This window comes from Thamnophis elegans, chromosome 2 (assembly GCF_009769535.1).
Source record: "Thamnophis elegans isolate rThaEle1 chromosome 2, rThaEle1.pri, whole genome shotgun sequence".
Lineage (NCBI taxonomy): Eukaryota > Metazoa > Chordata > Lepidosauria > Squamata > Colubridae > Thamnophis > Thamnophis elegans.
Genome location: NC_045542.1, coordinates 136,243,420 through 136,265,332, shown reverse-complemented (window position 1 = coordinate 136,265,332; position 21,913 = coordinate 136,243,420).

Sequence of the window (21,913 nt, the reverse complement as noted above, 5' to 3'; positions counted from 1 at the left end):
TATATTCAGCTTGTCCTATTTTTACACTAGAATTAAAGAGCAACAGTATACAAGTGCAATCGTGTTACTTTAAAATCTAGCACATACTATATTTCCCCCCTCCCCCCTCCCCCATGAGACCCCACCTCCCTCCCCCCCGACTTCCCAGAGCCCGTACACGGTGTAGCTTTTTATCAAACACAGTCTAAAATATATTAAAACAAAGGAAATAAAAAAAAAGGAAAGTCAAATAGGTACCACTTCAGTGAGAAGGTAACGCCGCTCCATGATCCAGGCCACTTCAGCTGACTGCTATCTGCAGTTCAGCGGTTCAAATCTCACCGGCTCAGGGTTGACTCAACCTTCCATCCTTCCAAGGTGGGTAAAATGAGGACCCAGATTGTGGGGGTGATATGCTGACTCTGTAAACCGCTTAGAGAGGGCTGAAAGCCCTATGAAGCGGTATATAAGTCTAACTGCTATTGCTATTGCTATGATGTCGTGCTGGTCACATGACCACAGAAATGTTTTCAGACAGCACTGGCTCAATGACTTTGAAATTAAAATGAGAACCACTCCCTAAAGTTGGCAACAACTTGTGGAATAAAATCCACAGGGACTCCTTACTTTTACCTAGATTTATTTAAAGATTTCATCAATACACAAGGGTTTCATCTGATCTCTGTCAAAACATCCTCCATGTCAGCTTTTAACATTCAATTCCTATCAGCCTTGCCACCTACCACCAACCAATTCCTTTGCCATCTGCCTACTTCATCATGTTTTATGGTAGACATTGTTCTCCTCCTGATACTTTGTTTGATGACTTCTGAATCATACTGGGATGTAACCTCAACCCAATAGTTAGAACCAGATGATTAAAGTCTTGAAAGTGCCACTCTTCGTCAGGGACGTGCAGTCACTAGAGGCAAGGGAGGCGGAGCCTCACCAGTCTCCTCAGGAAAAAGAAAGAAATTTAAATATTTTTTTTAAATAATTAAAGCCAAGATAGTTGCTACCAGATTCCAGTGGCTTGGTGTCTGCTTAGTGTTAACCAAAGCAGGAGGCGAGAGAACTCGGGGCCTCCTTTCCATGAGGAATTTTTCGCCTTCGAAAAGTTCTCACCCAGCCTTCCCCCAGAGGCGATCCGGGACTTCCAGCGGCGGAGCCTGGAGAAGCAGGCCAGGGCAGCGGGCGGGCGGCAGGGCAGCAGGGCACTTTGCATCGCGGGAGCTGCCAAGCGCCTTTGCTGCAGACCCAGGCGCTTGGCTGCTCCCATGATGCAAATTCCCTCCCCCCGCCGAGACTGACCTCTGCCCTGCTTCGCTGCTTCGCAAAAGGATGCCCAGCTGAGCCTCACCAGGTATAAACCTCACCGCACGTCACTGCTCTTCGTTGTTACTCATTGGCTGAGACGAAATTTGGAGTGTACCAAGTACAAACGATTCCATGATGGGATCATGTTAGTCAGCAGTGAAAGACTTGGACAATCATCTGTATTAAGCAGAATCACCCTTCATTTTTTTGCCTCTTTACTGATTTCTAAATTAGAAGAAGAAACATGAAATTAAACACATGATGAACCTACGATTGCTTTCCTTTCAAGAGTATCTGAAATTAAACAGGAACCAGTAAAATATTTGAGTATCATCATGACAAATACAAATTGTATGCTACTTCAAAATAAATATATTAAGTCATAGAATGAAGTTAAAAAGATATGTTAAGACAGGAGAAACTACAATTGACATTGCTGGGGGAATTTCCGTAACAAAAATTAGAGTCTTACGTAGAATGATGCTTTTGTTTCAGATAATATCTGTTTTGACAACCGATGCATATTAAACATTGGTAAACGTCTACATCTAAATTTGTGTGGCAAGGGGAAAAAAGAACTTCTTAAATATAAAGTGTTACAAAATGTAAAGGAAAAAAGATGATTGGATCGACCTGATCTGAAATTGAATTTTGAAGCTTGCTGTGTGGTTTGAATGAAAGAATGGGGTATTGCTGAGAAATAAAAAACTCTTGGAGTTAGAAGGACATGAGCTGAGATTTGGGTGGCATAATGTTTAAAGGTAAAAGTTCCCCTCGCACATATGTGCTAGTCATTCTTGACTCTAGGAGGCAGTGCTTATCTTCATTTCAAAGCAGAAGAGCCAGCACTGTCCAAAGACGTCTCCATGGTCATGTGGCTGGCATTACTGAACACAGAAGGTGCATGGAACGTTGTTACCTTCCCACCAAAGATGGTTCCTATTTTTCTACTTGCATTTTTACATGCTTTCGAACTGCTAGGTTGGCAGAAGCTGGACAAGTAATGGGAGCTCACTTGGTTACGCAGCACTAGGGATTCGAACTGCCGACCTTTCTGATAGACAAGCTCAGCGTCTTAGACACTGAGCACGGGAATTTGGGATTGTCTGTTCTGTTCTGGGAGCCTGTGTTACTGGCATTCCCATCTCTATTGCTGGAGTCCAAAAGTCCAGGGGGATCAGGACTGAATACTATATGCATGTTAGTAACCAGCAACAAGCCCTCTGCAAGGTGGTTGGTCTCGCAGGGGTGTGACTTGAATCTTAGTTCAGGCATAATGTTTAGGGTACAATAAAGTCAAGTTTAATGTGGATTTTAAAAAAAATCATGATAGCAATAGCACTTAGACTTATATACTGCTTTCATAGTACCTTAGAGTCCAGTCTAAGCTGCTTACCCTAACCCTAACCTTAACCCTAACTCCAACAATCTGGGTCCTCATTTTACTGACCTTGGAAGGATGGATAGTTGAGTCAACTTTGATCCTGGTCAGGATCAAACTGCTGGCAGTCAGCAAAGTTAGCTTGTGCTGTTATATTCTAGCAACTGCGCAACCACAGCTCATTTTATGTTTTATATTTTATTTTCTACATATGGCTCTCTTATGTTACACATATGTTAAACAAAGCCCCCCTTTAAAGGATATGGGCAATTCCGAAAGCAATAAAGAAACAAACAAACAAATTGATAAATAAAATGTCATATTGAGAACATGGAATAGATATAAATCCCAGTTGTGCCTGAAAACACCTTTATGGCTCTCAGCACAAGAAACATTTAACAGAAATTATAAGCAAAAAGATAAGAAATAATAACACAAATACAAACGGCTAACATATTGTGAGACACTAGAACTTTGCCAAGGGGAATACAAAATAAAACCAAGAGAATAATATGTAGCAGACGGATATAGTTGCCAGTGTTTGTTTACAGTTGCAATAAATATTTCAATTGGACAAAAGAGTTTATATTACTGAATATGTATATTATACAGATAAAACAATGGGAAAATACATGGTCGAAAGGATTGTAATTTACACAGTTGTAATCTTAAAGACAACTTTTAAAAAACAATGTACCACTGGTATATAACGCCAGATAAATTGTCTAGAATATATAAATTTTTCAAATATATGTTGAAAATATGAACAACAAGAAGAGTCATTGTATTGTGTATATCCAAATAACCTAGAAGATGTTGGTTTCAAATGCCTGAATTAATTCAGAGGATTGTAAAGGTCAATATACAATTGAAACCAGAATTCTCCCTCTTGGGACTGATCGACAGACAGTTGAGAAAAAAAAAAGTCATAGAACTTTGCTTTTGTATATGATAATTGCAATGAGATTACTGTGTGCACAGGAATGGAAAGATTTTACACTTCTAAGTAAGATGAATATGTATGTTTATTGCTGGAAATCCCTGATTACATGCATAAAACAGAAAAAGTAAACATGATTTATGATTTTGATGACAGGATTAATTATAGAAGAAGAAAGTCATAATGTGGTGTAGGGTTCCTTGCCTAGGCAGGGGTTTGGATTAGAAGACCTCCAAGGTCCCTTCCAACTCTGCTATTCTATTCTGTTCTGTTCTATTCTATTCTATTCTAATGTAACTTTAGAGAAATACTATATGTGTGTGTGTGTGTGTGTGCGTATGTGTATGTGTGTGTGTGTATGTGTGTGTGTGTTTTCTGAGGTTTTCGCGGGTGTTAGTATGTAGGTCTTTGGTGATTCGAGTTTTCTCCTGCATAAAATTGGAGGTGTCTTGGCGACATTTCGACGAAGTCTCATTCATCATCTTCAGGCTTCGTGCTTCCAGGAGCAATGTGAGATCTCGGCTGTTTCTTCCTTTTAACTGCCAGTGGGGGTTTGAGCTGATTGGGTGGGAGCTTGGCTGTGTTCTGATTGGGTGTAGGTGTGTTCTGATTGGTTGGGGGTTTGTGTTTCATGTAAGGATAGGAGGGGTTTAAAGTGGCTGATGGTGCAGTTGCAGTCTGGCTTCTGGTCCTTCTGAGTGTGGGCCTGGTGTCATTCATCATGTTAGGGACTCGTTTATCAATAAGGGCAGGCTTCCAAATGGCTGGCAGGCGGGAGGTATCGTCCTGCCTGTTCATGCTGTGTGGGCGTTTTTCTATCTCGATGGCTTCTCTGATTATTCTGTTGTTAAAATGTTCAGCCTTGGCAATGGTTCTGGTCTTTTTAAAGTCAATTTTATGTCCTGTGGCTTTAAGGTGTTGGACCAGGGAAGAAGTTGGTTCCTCTTTTCTGATTGCGTTTTTGTGTTCTTCAATGCGTGCACTTATTCTTCTGTTTGTTTGTCCGATGTATGTGGTGGGGCAGGTGGGGCATGGGATTTCATATACGCCTTGGTTTTCTAACTCAATTTTCGAGATACGCCCTTGCACACGCCGTTTGCAGGAGTCCATGTATTCACTTGCGCTGGAGAACTCTCGTGGCTAGCTTGGCAGGCTGGATTGCTGCCAAGGTTAGTCTGTGCTGGATTGCTGCCAAGGTCCTGTATGTGTGTTAATAAATTCTGGAAGCATCTTTGTCTCGGCGTGCTTTGGTGTAGGAAGAGTGGGGGTCAGAACACATATACATATACGTATACGTATACATATACATATGCCAAGGGTGGGTTCCTGCCAGTTCTAACCTCTTCTATAGAAGAGGTTCCACAAATCTACTGTGCCGTTTCCCCCTCCAGTCCACATCACGCTTGCCCCACCCACCGCTCATTGATTGGCTGACTCACCAATCTCCTGGTTCTGGGGGACTTCAATTTGCCTTCGCTCGGTGAACACTCTGATGGAGCGCAGGAGTTCATGGCTTCCATGACAGCCATGGGCTTGACCCAAGTAATTCGAGGCCCAACCCACTCAGCGGGTCACACACTCGACCTCGTATTCCTCTCGGAGCAGTGGATTTGTGATCTTGGTCTGAGGGGTAACGAGATCATACCCCTGTCGTGGTCAGACCACTGCCTACTGAGGCTAGACTTCCGGAGGCCAAACCCCCACCGTAGGGAGGAGGAACCGACCAGGTGGTTCCGCCCCAGGCGACTTATGGACCCTGTTAGGTTCCAGACGGAGCTTGGGGTTATTCCAGATGCTCTCGCCCACAGTTCGGCGGAGACTCTTGCTGCGGCCTGGCACTCGGCAGCATGGTCTCTGGACCGGATTGCACCACTATGGCCCCTCCGGGTCAGCGGCTCGCGGAGGCCTCCTTGGTTTCACCGAGGAGCTCTGCGAGATAAAGCGCCGGAGGAGACGCCTAGAGCACCTGTGGAGGTCCGATAGGTCCGAGTCGAACTGAGCACTGTTGACAGCATGCACCAAGGAGTACATTCGGGCATTAATAACAGCCAAAAGATCACACATTGCCTCCTTGGTAGCGTCCGCCGAGTTCCGCCCAGCCGCCCTGTTTAGGATAACCCGCTCCCTCCTAAATAGGAGGGAGACAGGGAACCCCCTACAGGGTAAGGCTGAGGAGTATGTTCAGTTCTTGGCGGACAAAGTTGCTCGGTTTCAATCGGACCTGGACTCCACTCCTGCAGATCCAGCTGAGACACAAGGGAATGATCTGGCAGACCATCTCTGGGTTGAGTTTCAGGATGTTGCCTCCGGGGATGTGGACAAGGCTATGCGAGCTGTGAGCGCCTCCACCTGCATACTGGACCCGTGTCCCTCCTGGCTGGTTGCCAACAGCAGTGAGGTGACACGAGGCTGGATCCAGGCGGTTGTTACCGCCTCTCTTCAGGAGGGGTACTTCCCCACCGCGCTTAAGGCGGCGGTGGTGAGGCCCCTCCTAAAGAAACCGTCTTTGGATCCAGCAGTTCTTAATAACTACCGTCCAGTCTCCAACCTCCCCTTTGTGGGGAAGGTTGTTGAGAAGGTGGTGGCCTTCCAGCTTCAGCGTACCTTGGAGGAAGCTAACTATCTTGACCCCTTCCAGTCCGGCTTCAGGCCCGGTTACAGCACAGAAACCGCTTTGGTCGCATTGACCGATGATCTCTGGAGAGCCAGAGATGAAGGCCATGCGTCCATCCTGGTTCTCCTTGACCTCTCAGTGGCTTTCGATACCATCGACCATGGTATCCTTCTGCGACGACTGTGGGAGGTGGGGGTGGGCGGCACTGTTTTGCAGTGGTTCTCCTCCTACCTCTCGGACAGGTCGCAGTCGGTGTTGGTGGGGGGGCAGAGATCGTCCCCGAGGCCCCTAACTTATGGGGTGCCGCAGGGCTCGGTCTTATCCCCCCTACTATTCAACATATACATGAAACCGCTGGGCGAGATCATTCGGAGGCACGGGATAAAATACCATCAATACGCGGACGATACACAGTTGTATCTGTCCGCCCCGTGCCAACTCAATGAAGCGGTGGACGTGATGAACCGGGGCCTTGAGGCTGTTAAAGACTGGATGAGAGCTAACAAACTGGTACTCAACCCGGAAAAGACCGAGTGGCTGTTGTGTTTTCCTCCCAACAATTTGGCTAATGTTCCATCAATCAGGCTGGGGGGGCAAAATTTATACCCCTCAGACAGGGTCCGCAACTTGGGAGTCCTCCTGGACCCACAGCTGAATTTCGACCATCACTTGTCAGCTGTGACCAGGGGGGCATTTGCCCAGGTTCGCCTGGTGCGCCAGTTGCAGCCCTACCTGAACCGGGAGGCCCTCACAACAGTCACTCGAGCCCTTGTGCTCTCTAGGCTGGAATACTGCAATGTGCTCTACATGGGGCTGCCCTTGAAGAGCATCCGGCGACTTCAGCTAGTCCAGAATGCGGCCGCGCGAGTTATCGTGGGTGCACCGCGGTTCGCCCACATAACACCGATCCTCCGTGAGCTGCGCTGGCTACCTGTTGATCTCCGGGTGCACTTCAAGGTCTTACTTACCATCCACAAAGCGCTCCATGGTAGTGGATCTGGCTATTTGAGAGACCGCCTTCTGCCAATTACCTCCCTGCATCCCATCAGATCGCACAGGGTAGGACTCCTCCGAATTCCATCCGCCAGTCAGTGCCGACTGGCGACTACGCGGAGGAGAGCCTTCTCAGTTGCAGCTCCGACGCTATGGAACAATCTCCCCGTGGAGATCCGCACCCTCACCACCGTCCAGGCCTTCTGCACGGCCCTTAAGATCTGGCTATCCCGTCAGGCCTGGGGATAGGACTTTACTCTCTCCCTGCCCGAATGCCGAGTGAATGTTGTGCTTTTATTGTTAATTATTTTTACTCACATTTTCTTTTATGTCTTGTCTTGCACTCCCCTCCCTCATTATTGTAAGCCGCCCTGAGTCCCCTCAGGGAAAAGGGTGGCCTATAAGTGTTCAATAAAACCTAAAAACCTAAAACCTCCTCACCTGCCTCTAAGAGTCCTATCTAAACCTTAAAGTCTTAAAGCTGTCAAGTTTGAACACCCCTGAGGTTTTTTTTTCTAAAGGGTTAGGGGTGCAAGGGTCTTGTAACTTGACAGCTTTAAAACTTGCGTGCTTCAAATGCCAGAGTTTCTGAGTCAACATTTTGGTTGCTAAGCAAGAGCATTGTTAAGTGAGTTTCACCACATTTTACAAGTTGGCCACGCCCACCCAGCCACATGACTGCCAAGCCACTTCCACTTGGTCACATGGCTGGCAAGCCACTCCCACCTGGTCACATGGCCAGCAAGCCACTACCACAAAGCAGGCCACTCCTACAGAAGAGGTAATTTGGCCACACGGGAAAGAAAAACTGGACAACTTCCTCACACATCTTAACAGCCTACACCCCAAAATACAATTCACTATGGAAATAGAAGCAAACAACCAACTTCCCTTTCTGGACATCCTAATCTACAAAAAACCCAATGGCTCCCTAGGACACACCATCTACTTAAACGCACAATCCCATCACCACCCTGCATAGATCAACTCTGTAGCCAAAACCCTCATCTCCAGAACCAAGCGCCTAGCCGAAAAAGACCACCTGAAAACTGAATTACACACTCTCACAAAAATATTAATCTCCAACAGATTCCAAAGAAAAATAATTACCAACCTAATCCAAAGGGAGACTCCCCCCAAAAACCGAGACACAGAACAGGACAACGGCATCGCCCTCTTCCCTTACATCAAAGGCATCACAGATAAAAGCAGCCTTCAACACTGACCAAAAAATAGCCAACATCTTTAAAAAAACCAAAGACAAAATCCAGCTAGAAAACCAAGGAGTCTGCGAAATACCATGCAAAATCTGCCCTGCAAGATACATAGGACAAATGAACAGGAGAATAAATGCACTCATCTCAGAACACAAGAACGCAGTAAGAAAAAAAGAAAAAAAACTTCCTCCCTTTTCCAGCACCTTAAAGCAACAGGACATGAAATTAATTTTGGATGAACCAGATTAATCTCCAAAACTGAACACTTCAACAAGAAAATAATTATGGAAGCTATCGAAATAGAAAAACACCCCCACAACATGAATAAACATGGTGATACCTCCCAGATATCTGGAAACCAGCCCTAGTCAACAAACAAGCCCCACCCACCACCCAGGCCATTACAACACGAAACAACAACGGACACACAGCAAGCACCAATCTGCACCAATCTACCAATCATGATACAGCCACACATCCAATTAATCTACTTACTGAAACAAAGCCAGCACTCCACACGCACACACACCAAGATTTATAGAAAGGTGACAACTCCGACCATGCTTTAAGCCCAAAACACCATCCTGAAGATGGCGAGTGAGACCTTGCCAAAAAATATATTATATATATGGAAAAAGAAAAGGGAAGCAGTATGCTCCCTCCCATATTTGGACATACCAGGTGCCTTGACAAAACATCTAATCATTCCCCTGGCTCAGCTGATAAGGGAAGAGAACTTGTGGCTTAGAGGTTATTATAACTGCCTAACATGTAAAATAGCCCAAGTTCAAATCCCAATAAGGATATGGCTAGCTGATGAGAGATAAATAGTTTGAAATAGATCTATTCTAGTCTCCCTTCATTTATTTAGCAGCAAAAAATATAATATACATATTCACAACCATTCTTTCCACATAGCTTGTTTTAAAATCTGCACAGATTCAACCAAAAAGGAGTAGAAAGCGAAGAAGTAAATGAATGAGAGGCCACAAATGGTTTGCCATTTTTCTCTTTAAATGGAGACACATCATAAAACATTTGCAATTTATTTGGTGCCAGCAATCAGTAGAAGTTCCATTTGTATACCATGCACATCTACATGAATGAGGGGAGCCCTGAAAAACCTTCCTAATGTCAAATAGTAATTGCGTTTTTATAACATTAATCACTTCTTATCATTAATTTTCAGTTTGGTCAGTCAATGCCACATTTGCCTATATAAAGGTTGGAGCTACCTCTGCATTAATTCCACAGACAGACTGAATTAGTTACCGTGTTTCTTAAGACCCAGCACATAAATAAAAATAAGTGGACTTTTTGTCCTAAGGTTCTCATAATAGTTTAGGCCAGGCCTGCTATTAGTCCTTGTCACATTGAGAGATTATGGAGCAATTAGAAAAAAAATAAGTGAGATTTGGACTCACTTCAAATTGCAGTCAGCAGGAGTAGCCTGCAGTACTGCACTCTAACCACTGTGCCACCAAGGCTCTTAACTACTGTATATTTAAAGATGATTTTATTTATTTATTTATTTGTTTGTTTGTTTGCATCCTGCCTTTATTATTTTTAAAAAACCACTCCAGGCAGTGAACACATCCCACATATCATATTTTTCAGAGCATAAGATGCACCTTTTTCTCTCAAAAAGGAGGCTGAAAATCTAGGTGCATCTTATACACTGAATACAGCATTTTTTGCCTCCTGACCCCCCCCTTCACCAAAATGGCCATGCATAGCTTTTAGTAGGCTTTCAGAGTGCTCCTGCATTCTGAAAAAATGGGCCATTTTTTCCTCAATTTTTTGCCCCACCTCCAGCCCCCAGGAGCACTCTATAAAGGTGATCCTTGCCCTTTTTTGACAAAAAATGGACCATTTTTTGCTCATTTTTGGGCCCCACCCCACCCTGCAGGAGTATTCTACAAGCCTCCTAAAGGCTATTCATGCCCTTTTTTTGGAAAAAAACAGGCCCGTTTTCCTCAAAAACAGGCCATTTTTGGGAGGTTTGCAGAGTGCAAAAACTTTTTTAAAAAAAAATTGCCTCTTCAAAACCTTGATGCGTCTTATACTCCAGTGCGTCTTATACTCTGAACAATATAGTACCTTCCTCATCCTATTGTCCCTACGACAACATTCCTGTGAGGTGAGTTGGGCTGAGAGAGAGAGAGAGAGAGAGAGAGAGAGAGAGAGAGAGAGGGAGGGAGGGAGGGAGGGAGGGAGACAGAGACTGACCCAAGGTCATCCAGCTGGTTTTTATGACTAAGGACTAGAACTCACAGTCTCCTGGTTCATAGCCTGTTGTGTTAATTACTAGACCAGGAGTAGGCAATTTATTTTCCCAAGGGCCACATCTCTGGATTTTTGTCTTGATCTAGATTTATTTAGGTGATGCAGTGGCTCAGTGATTAAGACCCTGAGTACAAGACCCAAGTGCTACATGACAGGGTGAGCTCCCATCCTCATCCCAACTCCTGCCAACCTAGCAGTTTGAAAGCACACAAATGCAAGTAGATAAATAGGTACCACTCAGTGGTGGGTTTCAATTTCTTTTACTACTAGTTTGCTCGTGCACTGGCACCATGCTTCTGGGCATGCACAGAAGTGTCCGGGTGGGTGGGCGGAGCCTCCCACCACCACCACTACCGGTTCATCCGATCTGGAGCGAATCGGCAGAAACCCACCTCAGGTACCACTTCAGTGGGAAGGTAAAAACGAGCTCCCTGTGCTTTGACTGAAGCAGCAGTGGATGGTCAAGCTTGACTCCCCTCACATGATGATCACTACCATCTCCTCCTCAGGCTGCTCCAGGTGAGGGGCAAGTGCTGGGCAGGTGCAGAAAAGCATCTTCTCTCCTTGCCCTCCTGCAGCCACCAGCTGACAAAGAAGACCATGGTGACTGTGCAGAACCAGACCTGACTCGGCTTCTACCACTCCCTTAGAATAGTGGGCTTATTTACATTTGATTTCTGATTTCCCACTGACCTCACGTGGGCCAGGCAGGGAGAGCCAAAGGGCCAGGTAAAATGGCCAGGTCTGCACTAGACCAAACTGATGATGACGGTGGTGGTGGTGGTGGTGATATCCCATACATTGATGATACTCATTCCTCCATATTGAAAAAAAGTCAGCATGGAAAATAGGGCTGTTCAAACAAGAGAAAATATTTTCTGTGAAACAGGGGATTAACTGTTAACTCTGTACAATTTGCAATTTATTTTTATAAATTTGTCTCCATTTCTTCAACAACATATTGCTTTTATTAATTTCTCCAATTATTTAAATCGGGAGTATAGTCCTTTTTATAAGAAGGAGGGGGAGGAGAATCTGGCTTGATGTGAAGTGAACCACTGTCTTTTAAGGAAAATAAATATCCCTTAAGGAAGAAGGCATCCTGAGGAAGGCTGGAAGGGCTAGACAGAGAAGGAGAGAGGGTAGGAAGGAGAAGAGGAAGAGAGGAGTAGGGGAGAGGCAAGGGAAGAAGAAAAGGAGGGGAGGAAGAAAGAAAGTAGAGAAGGGAGGGAGGGAGAAAAGAAACGGAAGGTAGGGTGGTGATAACATAAAATAGGTGTATGGGATGGTAAGCAACGCAACCCAGAATGTATATTTTAACCTTTTATATGGGAAAATAAATGTGTAAAAGTGATCAATACAAATAAGAACAATAACTATGTGACTGTATACCTGTAATTGTATATAAGAAGTTAAAAATAAAAAAACCTTTTTTTAAAAAAAGGAAGAAGGTATCCTATTCTAGCTTGAAGAATTTTCTTTCTTTTTCTTATTACTATTCAGACTGATTTCCTCAAAGTGAGTCATACAGAGTTATTAATTTCAACAAATCAATTAAAATGAAAGTCCTCTCTGAATCAGACTCAACTATTAGGGACACCAGTGTTTACAATAAAGAAATAGTTGGCAATTGCCTTATTCTGTTTTGTTTTATTTTTTAAACTTCCCATGGGGTTTCGGGATGGACTAACCAGATCCAATCCTTCACAGCTTTTCCCAATCAAAGTCTGGGTCAGTGTTTTTCAACCATGGCAACTTTAGGATATTTGAATTTTAACTCCCAGAATCCTGGGAGCACGTTGGCTGAGGAATTCTGGGAGTTGAAGTCCACACATCCTAAAGTTGTCAAAGTTGAGAAACCTGGATTCTAAGTGGTGGCACCAGCTATGGAAAAGATTTTCTTATTTGTTTGCTTGTTTGTTTAGAATGACTCTACACCTGGATCACAATGAGCTCTTAAGCAAGGTTGAAACTTTCAGATTGTTTCTTCATTAGAGGCCTAGACTCTGCTTTAATGTTCCCATCATCTTCCTTGGCTGTGTTTGTCTTTCTCCGCAGCTGCCATATATTTTCCAGGATGTTTTCTTCCAATCACAACAAGCATCCCATGTGAGGAAAACAGAGGTGTTTGAACTTAACAAACTGGGAAACAGAAGGACGTTGGCCAAGGAAACAAAGCAGTTTTGTCAGAGCCTTTTTGAGTCTCCTCTGGAAGCTACATCTCCTCACCAGACATCGCCCGCAAGAGCCGCATCTATAATTAACCGAAGAGCAAGAGCTGGGCTCGCCTGCCTTCACAAACCACACGCATATCTTTCAGCACTGCATAACATTTCTAGAAAGAGATGTAAAACTCAGCGTGTAAAATAAGACCAAAAGGAATTAGGCAGCTGAGGACAAAGCGCGCAGGTGGCGTCTGCTCAGCCAAAAATCCCAGAAAGTGTTCCTGAGAGAATGCTGAGACTTGCTGAGCCACCGAAGGATCAAAGAGCTCAAAACCGAAAGGCCGTGTTTTGTGCCATTTTCCATTTTCCTTCCATTATGCAGGGAGTGAAAAAGAGCAAACACACAATAGGAAGGCAGTGAAATGTAATCCCCTGCCTTCCCTGTGCACAACCCTCTTGTGTTCACATCAGGTGAGCCTTTCTACACCGGGGAATGGAAGATGCTGATTTGGTCTGGGAAAACATAGGAAAAACGGTTGCAGATTTGGGTTTGGCTAGTCTAGAGAAAAGAAGAATAGAGGTGACATGATAGCAGTGTTCCAGTATTTCAAGGGCTACCACAGAGAAGAGGGGGGGTCAAATTATTCTCCACAGCAACAATGGGCAGGACAAGAAAAAATGGATGGAAACTAATCATGGAGAAAAGCAACCTGGAATTAAGGAGAAACTTCCCAAACAGTAAGAACAATTAACCAGTGGAACAGTTTGCCTTCAGAAATTGTGGGTGCTTCATCACTGGAAGTTTTTAAGAAGAGCCTGGACAGTCACTTGTCTGAAATGGTATAGGGGGCTGCTTGAGCAGGGGGCTGGACTAGAAGACCTCCAAGGTCCCTTCCAACTCTGTTATTCTATTCTATTCTATTCTACTCTACTAAACTGGAGCAATTTAAATGCAATGGTGCAAATGTTTCAGAGCCAAGAAAACAGATACAGGTAGTCCTTGACTTACAACCATTCATTTAGTGACTGTTCAACGTTGAAAAAAAGTGACTTATGATCAGTTCTCCTTTATGACCGTTGCAGTATCCCCGAGGTCATGTGATCAAAATTTGGGCACTTGGCATCTGGCACACATTTGTAACCCTTGCACTGTCCCTGAGTCACATAATCACCATTTGTAACCTTCCCTTTCAACTTTCAACAAGTAAAGTCAATGGTGGGGAGCCAGATTTGCTTAATGGCCGCATGATTCACTTAACAACTTCAGTGATTCGCTTAATAACATAGTAAAATGGGGCAAAACTCACTTAGCAACTGCCTTGCTTAGCAATGGAAATTTTGGACTCAGTTGTGCTTGCCATTTAGAGCCCTTCTTATAATATATTGAATTTAGGGATCCAAGTATTGAATGGCCGTTCCCTTTGAGTTTCTTTTCAAAAAAATATGAACTCTCTTTAATATAAACAAGAATGCTATTGTTGAATGTAGCAAGGCTTTAAAGCGAGATCTGCTACCTGCCATCAATGAATAAAGCTAAAAAAAGCAAAACCCAAACAATCCATTTTAAAAAAAAAAAAAAAAATCAGGTAAAAATCTGAAAGGAATTCTCCAGCACCAAAAGAAGAAGACAGAAAAACAGAAGCTTTCCTGCAGGCAAGGAACATTTCTGAGAAGCTGTGAGGTTCATTGCCATAAGTCCAGGACTGAAATGTTTCCTAGTTTACTTGCGGGGTGTTGAGCATTTCATGCTCTGAATTTCAAACAGATAAAGCTGTTCTTTGTAGAGCATCATTTTTACTTTAATCAGGCTGAGTTGGGATAATTTTGATGCCATGATCTATTACTGTAATAAACAGAAGAAGCAAAGCATTTTTATAAACAATTTCTGCTTAAATATCCATGCGTCTCGTATTCAACTGAGGCTGGAAATTTGGCCTCTGTCTTATATTTGTTTTTGGGTTTGTATATATTTTTTTTGCTTTTGCTTCCCTGAGACGCATTATTTTACATTTCTTCATTCCAGCTGTAGTAGCTCAAATTAGAACTCAAAGAAACTCGTAGGAAAGTTCGTAATGAATTATATATAGATTTAGCTATCTAAATAATGGATAACATTTGAATGCAATTATTCAAGCAAGGAAAACTCTCCTGTAAGAAAGTTGCCTAATAAGAAGGCAAGAATTCATGGTTCTCTGGATGAAGGTCCAAGTTAAAGCAAAAAAATATCCCATACATTAGTGGTGGGATTCAAAAAATTTTAGTACCGGTTCTGTGGGCATGGCTTTGTGGGCATGGCATGGCTTTGTGGGCGTAGCAAGGGAAGGATACTGCAAAACCCCCATTCCCTCTCCACCCCACTAACCTGCTTTCCAGCTCCGTTCTCCTGTTCAGGGCAACAAAAGATCAGGTGGGGAACAGCCTATTTGCCAGTTCTCCAAACTACTCAAAATTGCTGCTACCAGTTCTCCAGAACCTGTCAGAACTGGCTGAACATCACCTCTGCATACATTACTTAGATAATAGCAAATGCAACTTTCACAATTGATTAGATGATGACGACAAAATTCAGGAGGTGAACTATTTACATTCACCATTTTGCAACGGTTCTGTTTTTTTTTCTTCAAGGGACAGTTTTCTAAGACGGGGTTGGGTGATTCCTATTCAAGGCCCCTGCTACCATTTGCTTGTAATCTTCTTCAGGTTTTTTGCTTGTCCCCAATGCCATTTAATATTTAGATAAAAAAACTTGGAAGAAGCCATCCCAAATCTTGGTGGTCTTCCAGATGAAGGTGTGTTCCTGGCAGCTTGCAAGATAGCCGCGGTGGTGCTGTGGTTAGAGTGTAGTACTGCAGGCTACTTCTGCTGACTGCTGGCTGACTGCAATTTGGCAGATCTAACCTCACTGGGCTAAGGTTAACTCAGCCTTCCATCCCTCCGAGGCCGGTAAAATGAGGACCCAGATTGTTGGGGGCAATAGGCAGACTCTGTAAACCGCTTAGAGAAAGCTGTAAAAGCACTATGAAGTGGTATATAAATCTAAATGTTATTGTTATTCTTTACCCAAGCAACCCTGATCAATAGTCTGACTGCAACATGCTGGATTAGCTGACATTCGTGAAATGGGATTAAAACATTTCCATGAATGGGAGCAGCACACGTACTAACTGTATTTGTTCAAATGATGTCTGGCTGCAACTGAAAAGCGGGCATTGAGTTTCATAACTAATCCAAAACAGTAAAGTAAGGCATTCTCAGGAATTTACTATCCAGACAAACTGAATCCCCATCCTCTGATCAAAACTGGCTGAGTCTTGCTTGGATTAAGATTCCAGTCCACTGCCAGCTTCAAGCACTGGTCTTTGGCTTGAGCTACTTTCATAGATTTTGAGGGAAAAGCAAGACAGGTTTGGATGTCATCAGCATAATGGTCTGTGACACTGAAGGCTAAGGACTCTTCCAGATGATCAGCATTTCTGCCATCCAGACTTTCTGGAAATAGATTAAAATCTGCTTTTCGTATTTCAGCACAATCACATTCATCTGTTTCTGCATTTAGGGCTTGTAGGGAACCAACAGCCAATTAGAGTTTGCCTTTCCTGGCTAATATCTAAGCACAGAGAACTGCCAGAAAGTCAGCCTCCAATCTGCTACTTTTAAGACTGTCAACAATTGGAAGTCTGGACCAATTTACTCAACTTTATGCTTAAAGGCCCCCAATCTCTTCTCTATTTTCCAAAAAAGTAAATAAATTGCTACCATTCTGTTCTCCTGTACTGAGTGGTTTTATGCACTTGTTTTTGAAACTTGTTCAGTAATCAAATGTCAGAAGCAGGGTGAGGAAAGCTGAAATCTAAATTCGGTAAAAGATCAGATGGATTGTCAAAAGTATAAAGTATTGAAAACTCTTCAAATTTTTCCACTTAGGAAAAGAGTGGGATGGGGGGAAATTGTTATTACTTCCAAGTACCAATAAGCCAATAATTCTGCATTTGGAGGTTTGGTTCTAGCCAGGCCAGCAAAGAGTGTGTGATAGGTTCCCAACACCTGGGAGATGGGAGCAGACAAGAATATCCTCAATAGAAGGTAAAGGGTCCCCTCATACATATGTGCTAGTCGTTCCCGACTCTAGGAGGCAGTGCTCATCACCATTTCAAAGCCGAAGAACCAGCGCTGTCTGAAGATATCTTTGTGGTCATGTGGCTGGCATGACAAAATGCCGAAGGCACATGGAACACTTTTACCTTCCCACAAAAGGGGGTTCCTATTTTTTTACTTGCATTTTTACATGCTTTCGAACTGCTAGGTTGGCAGAAGCTGGGACAAGTAATGGGAGCTCACTCCATTACATGGTACTAGGGATTCAAACTGCCAAACTGCTGACCTGCCTGATCAACAAACTCAGCGTATTAGCCACTGAGCCACCACATCCTTTTTCTTCAATAGAAGAGAACCCTGTAATTCGGGGTTCAACCCTATAACGCCTTGGAAGGATGGAACTCTGAGTCAACCTTGAGCCAGTGAGATTCAAACTGCCACATTGCAGTCAGCCGGCAGTCAGCAGAAGTAGCCTGAAGTACTGCACTCTAACCACTGCGCCACCGCAGTTCAAAATAGATGCGATTTTCTTTTTACATCAGCTTCATTAGTTACTATTCCATTTCCAGGCATGTTTTAGCACTGATTATGCTCTATAAAGCTCAACAGAAATTGAGGCCAGTCTATCTTTAAGTCTTCTAATCAAACCCCCTGCCTAAGGCAATGGACTTTATACCATCCCGAACAAACAGTTGTCCAAGCTTGTCTTGAAAACCCCCAGCAACAACTCCAGGAGGCAAGTTGTTCAACTGATTAATTGTTCTCCCTGTCATGAAATTTATCCTTAGTTCAAGGTTGAATCTCTCTTTAATGAGCTTTCACCCACTGCTTTCGAGAATAAGTCAATCCCCTCTTCTCTGTGTCAGCCCCCTCAAGTACCACAAGATAGCTATGTCTTCTCCTGTCACTCCTAAACTTCATGTCACTCCTAAATCTTCTCTTCACTAAGCTATCCATATCTGTCCTGGGGATGCAACAATCATGCTGGCTGGGAATTCTGTGAATCACCTGTCCTCCAAACCTATGTGGTGCCAGTTTGAGGAATACTGCAGTATATCTGCATCTCATCTGCATTTGCCATCTCCAAAATTAGCAAACAAGATTGTTAAATAGCTATTTCATATATTAAATTATATATTAAGTAGCTTTGCCCAAAATTCTCATTTCAACACTTGCACCTGCCTGGTTGTGGACATATAGACATGCCTTCACATTTTGCTGAAATATTTCTCAAAGCATGCTTCATATCCACTTCTTTCTTTGACAAGGGAATGACAGCAATTGCTCAGTTGTGTCTGACAAGAGAACCAAGCATCAGCCTTCTCAGAGTGCAATTCACAAGGGATACTTGAATCCAGGTTGTGCATATTGTGAAAAGGTGAACTGAAAAAGCCAAAGGCAGGCCACTGCCAAGAGAACTCCGTAGATGCAGAATAATGTCAGTGTGAGGTCTTTTTCCCCCAGCAAAGGAAGTCTGCATTTGCAAAAAGAGTTTCCTGTGCAGGAACAGCACTACAGCACCCATTGGCACTGGGGTCTATGGCAATTCGCCACAGCCAACTCACCACGGCCATCATGCCACAAGACAACTCAATGCAGGGAAAGAGTTACACTAATATAAAAAAAATGGTGGAATAGAATCATTAAAGCCAAAAAAGCCAACACAGGTCTAGGTCTAGATTGCATAAACAGAGGGATAGAATCAAGATCACGTGAAGTGTTAATACCACTTTATTATGTTTTGGTAAGGCCACACTTGGAATACTGCGTCCAGTTTTGGTCACCATCATGTAAAAAAGATGTGGAGACTCTGGAAAGAGCGCAGAGAAGGGCAATAAAAATGATTAGGAGACTAGAGGCTAAAACATATAAAGAATGGTTGCTAGTTTAGTAAAAAGAAGGACTGGGGGTGATATGATAGCAGTGTTCCAATATCTCAGGGGTTGCGACAAAGAAGAGGGAGTCAAACTATTCTCCAAAGCACCTGAAGGCAGGACAAGAAACAATAGGTGGAAACTAATCAAGGAGAAAAGCAACTTAGAAGTGAGGAGAAATTTCCTGACAGTTAGAACAATTAATCAGTGCAACCGCTTGCCTCCAGAAGTTGTGGATGCCCCAACACTGGAAGTTTTTAAGAAGATGTTGGATAACCTTTTGACTGAAGTGGTGTAGGCTTTCCTGCCTAGGCAGTTCTGTTATTCTATGTTATAAAGAAAGGATGCAGAAGGAGGGACAGAAGAAAATGTGAATGGCAAAAATGAAAATATTTTTAAATTTATTTTAAGTAATTAAATAGAATTGTTACATTGTCCCACAATGGGTTGTCCCACAGTGAGTCAGCTGTGATGAGTTGGTTGTAAGAAGTTGGCTCTAGCAAGTTGGCTGTTCCATTCCCTTGGCACTGACTTTTGGGTGCACACAGAGAATCGCCATTTTTAAGATTGCTCCTGATTGTGCAGAGTTGAGTAGGTAATCTATGAGCACAGGCTACAATAAGGATGAAAAAGGGTTAAAGCCTCGGAGAACTCTATTTTTTTATTAACATTTTTTAATAAATGAAATCATCAGCAGCCTGGTTGCTTTTGAAGACCATTTTTGATGCCCTCTTGAAATGGCATTCAACCCTTCAGTCAAAATAGTTACAATGAGGGCTGAAATTATGCAGTGCATGTGTTCTGACCTAGACTTCCCCAAAAAGCACAAGGCAGAGTCCTGCTCCTGATAAAAACCCTTTCATTAAACGAAAGTGAATTCCTCTCATTCACATTCAGCAAGGCCTGGGAAACAGTCTTTCAAAGGAATATTTATGACTACAAACCCTATCTATCTTGGAAAGATGACATGTAAATATGTTCCAAATCAGGTGCTGTGCAAGGAAAGACTGGGCCCAGAGTCTCTGAGCCCGAGCCTTCCCCACCCTCCAGGACCGGCCCATACTTTTCCCCAACCTCCTCACTGTCCGACTCTGCTGCCAGCTGCACTGGCCACTGGCGGACCACAACATTATGGGTTGACATTTTTACTGGCAGATGTCCCTACTTCCAGGTGTGCCCAGACAGCAACTTCCAGAAGATATTGTCCTGTCATTCATGGCTGATTGCAAGCTGGAGAAAACTTCCTTTAAAAAAAAAGTCCACTGGGTGAAAATCCTGAAGTCTAAACTCACCATCCACAGTCTAGTCTCCTCCAGCTATGTTGAGATTGCACTTCCAAGAATTCCCCCATCAGTCTGAGTGGATGGTGTAAATCTGTTCTCTAGATATTTCTCCAGATAATGGTGTGCTCAGTCCTCATCCCACAAGCCCATATAATCAGGGTGTCTTCCTTTTATAAATCATAATACCTTGCAAGGATAATAAGTAATTGCATCATCCTTTATGTATGTGGAAATTATCAATATTGATATTAATCTCTGTTCTATGCTCACCATCTAGCAAAGAAAGGAAACCTAATGTTCCTACAGAGAAAAATCTCTGAAAAATAAAACTGAGCAACAAAATGGCACAAGTAGACAGGGCACAACTAAGAATACTACCATATAACAACTCCGCAGTTTATTAAATAAAAGCATCCAGTTCTAAATCAAATCCTATATTAGCCATTGTCAGCTTCTGCTGGCAGTCGTATAAAATCTTCCCACACTTTATAATACATTATTATCCTAATTAGAGACAAAGGAGCAAAAATATTCGTCAGTTTGTTCCAATAAAATCTTAATAAATTGGGCTCAACTTTCATCATGTGTAATGTGGTAGCTGTTTGTGAGTCTGATTATACATCAGGTAGACAATAATTTAGAAGAATGCAGACGACATGAGCAATAATGTACTCAAAAATATTCCCTCCTACTTTGCAATGTGCAGAAGGGAAGCCCAAAATAAAGCATGTTATGCAAAAATATAGCAAAGCGAGCTTTTCTGATGTTGTGTAGCTTGCTCAGTCACTTGGATTACTTCTGTCAGGTAATGAGGATTTAATAGCTACCAGGTGATGGAAGGTTGTAAGCTGTAAGATGATGCAATGACAATGATTGAGCAATACAGGTATTGCTTCTTTAAGAGTCTGGTGTGATCTGGTGTAGTGATTTACTGTCTATATATAGGTGGAGATGTTTCTCTCTTGTTGTGTATTTCATTTCTCTCCTTGTGTTCATAGCTGAGTGGTAAGGGATTTATCCATGTATATGTTTGTATATATTTGTATATAAACCACTATTAATTGTCTAAAGGTTGTGTGCACTGTGTGCTGTGTTTTGCTCCTGGGTTTATCTCATAATAATAGCCCCGCTGCCAAAATTCTGACAGGTTATGGGCCCACTTCAGAGAGAACGCCAGAGTGTCTGGAGAGCTTAGAGAGAGTAACCCAGTGTGAGCTTGCACTAGAGTAAGTGGTTTAAATCGTGGTTAGCAGGCAGCATGGCCTCCATCGGCGTAATGGGAGGAGGTTTCCTGGTGTCTCAGTTGAATGAGACAAACTACCACTCCTGGAATGTGAACATGGAGATCTATCTACAAAGGGAGGAGTGGTTGTGGATGATTGTTACTAATCTACCAGCAGTCCTGGATGATGATGACCAGAGATGAAATGAAAAAGCATTAGCCAGCATAATAATAGTCATGCTGCCAAAACTCTGACAACTTCTGATCTAACAGATCTTAGTTTGGTAAAACTGACTTGGAGCTTGTTTGTGGATTTCGTGAAGATGCTAACTCAGCTATGTCCAGAGTAAAACTTAGATTCCCTGATACGGTAAATAAACCATGAGGTCGCCTTTGCTACTTTTCTGTTTTCGGTGGCAGTGCAAAAGTTTGATTTGCAGAGCAACCCAAGTTTGGGAAGCAGAAGAAGAAAGAAAAGAACACATATTGCTCAAGGCGATCATTTGTCCTTCCTCTTCCAGCCTCACTATCCCCTATTAGAGAGTCG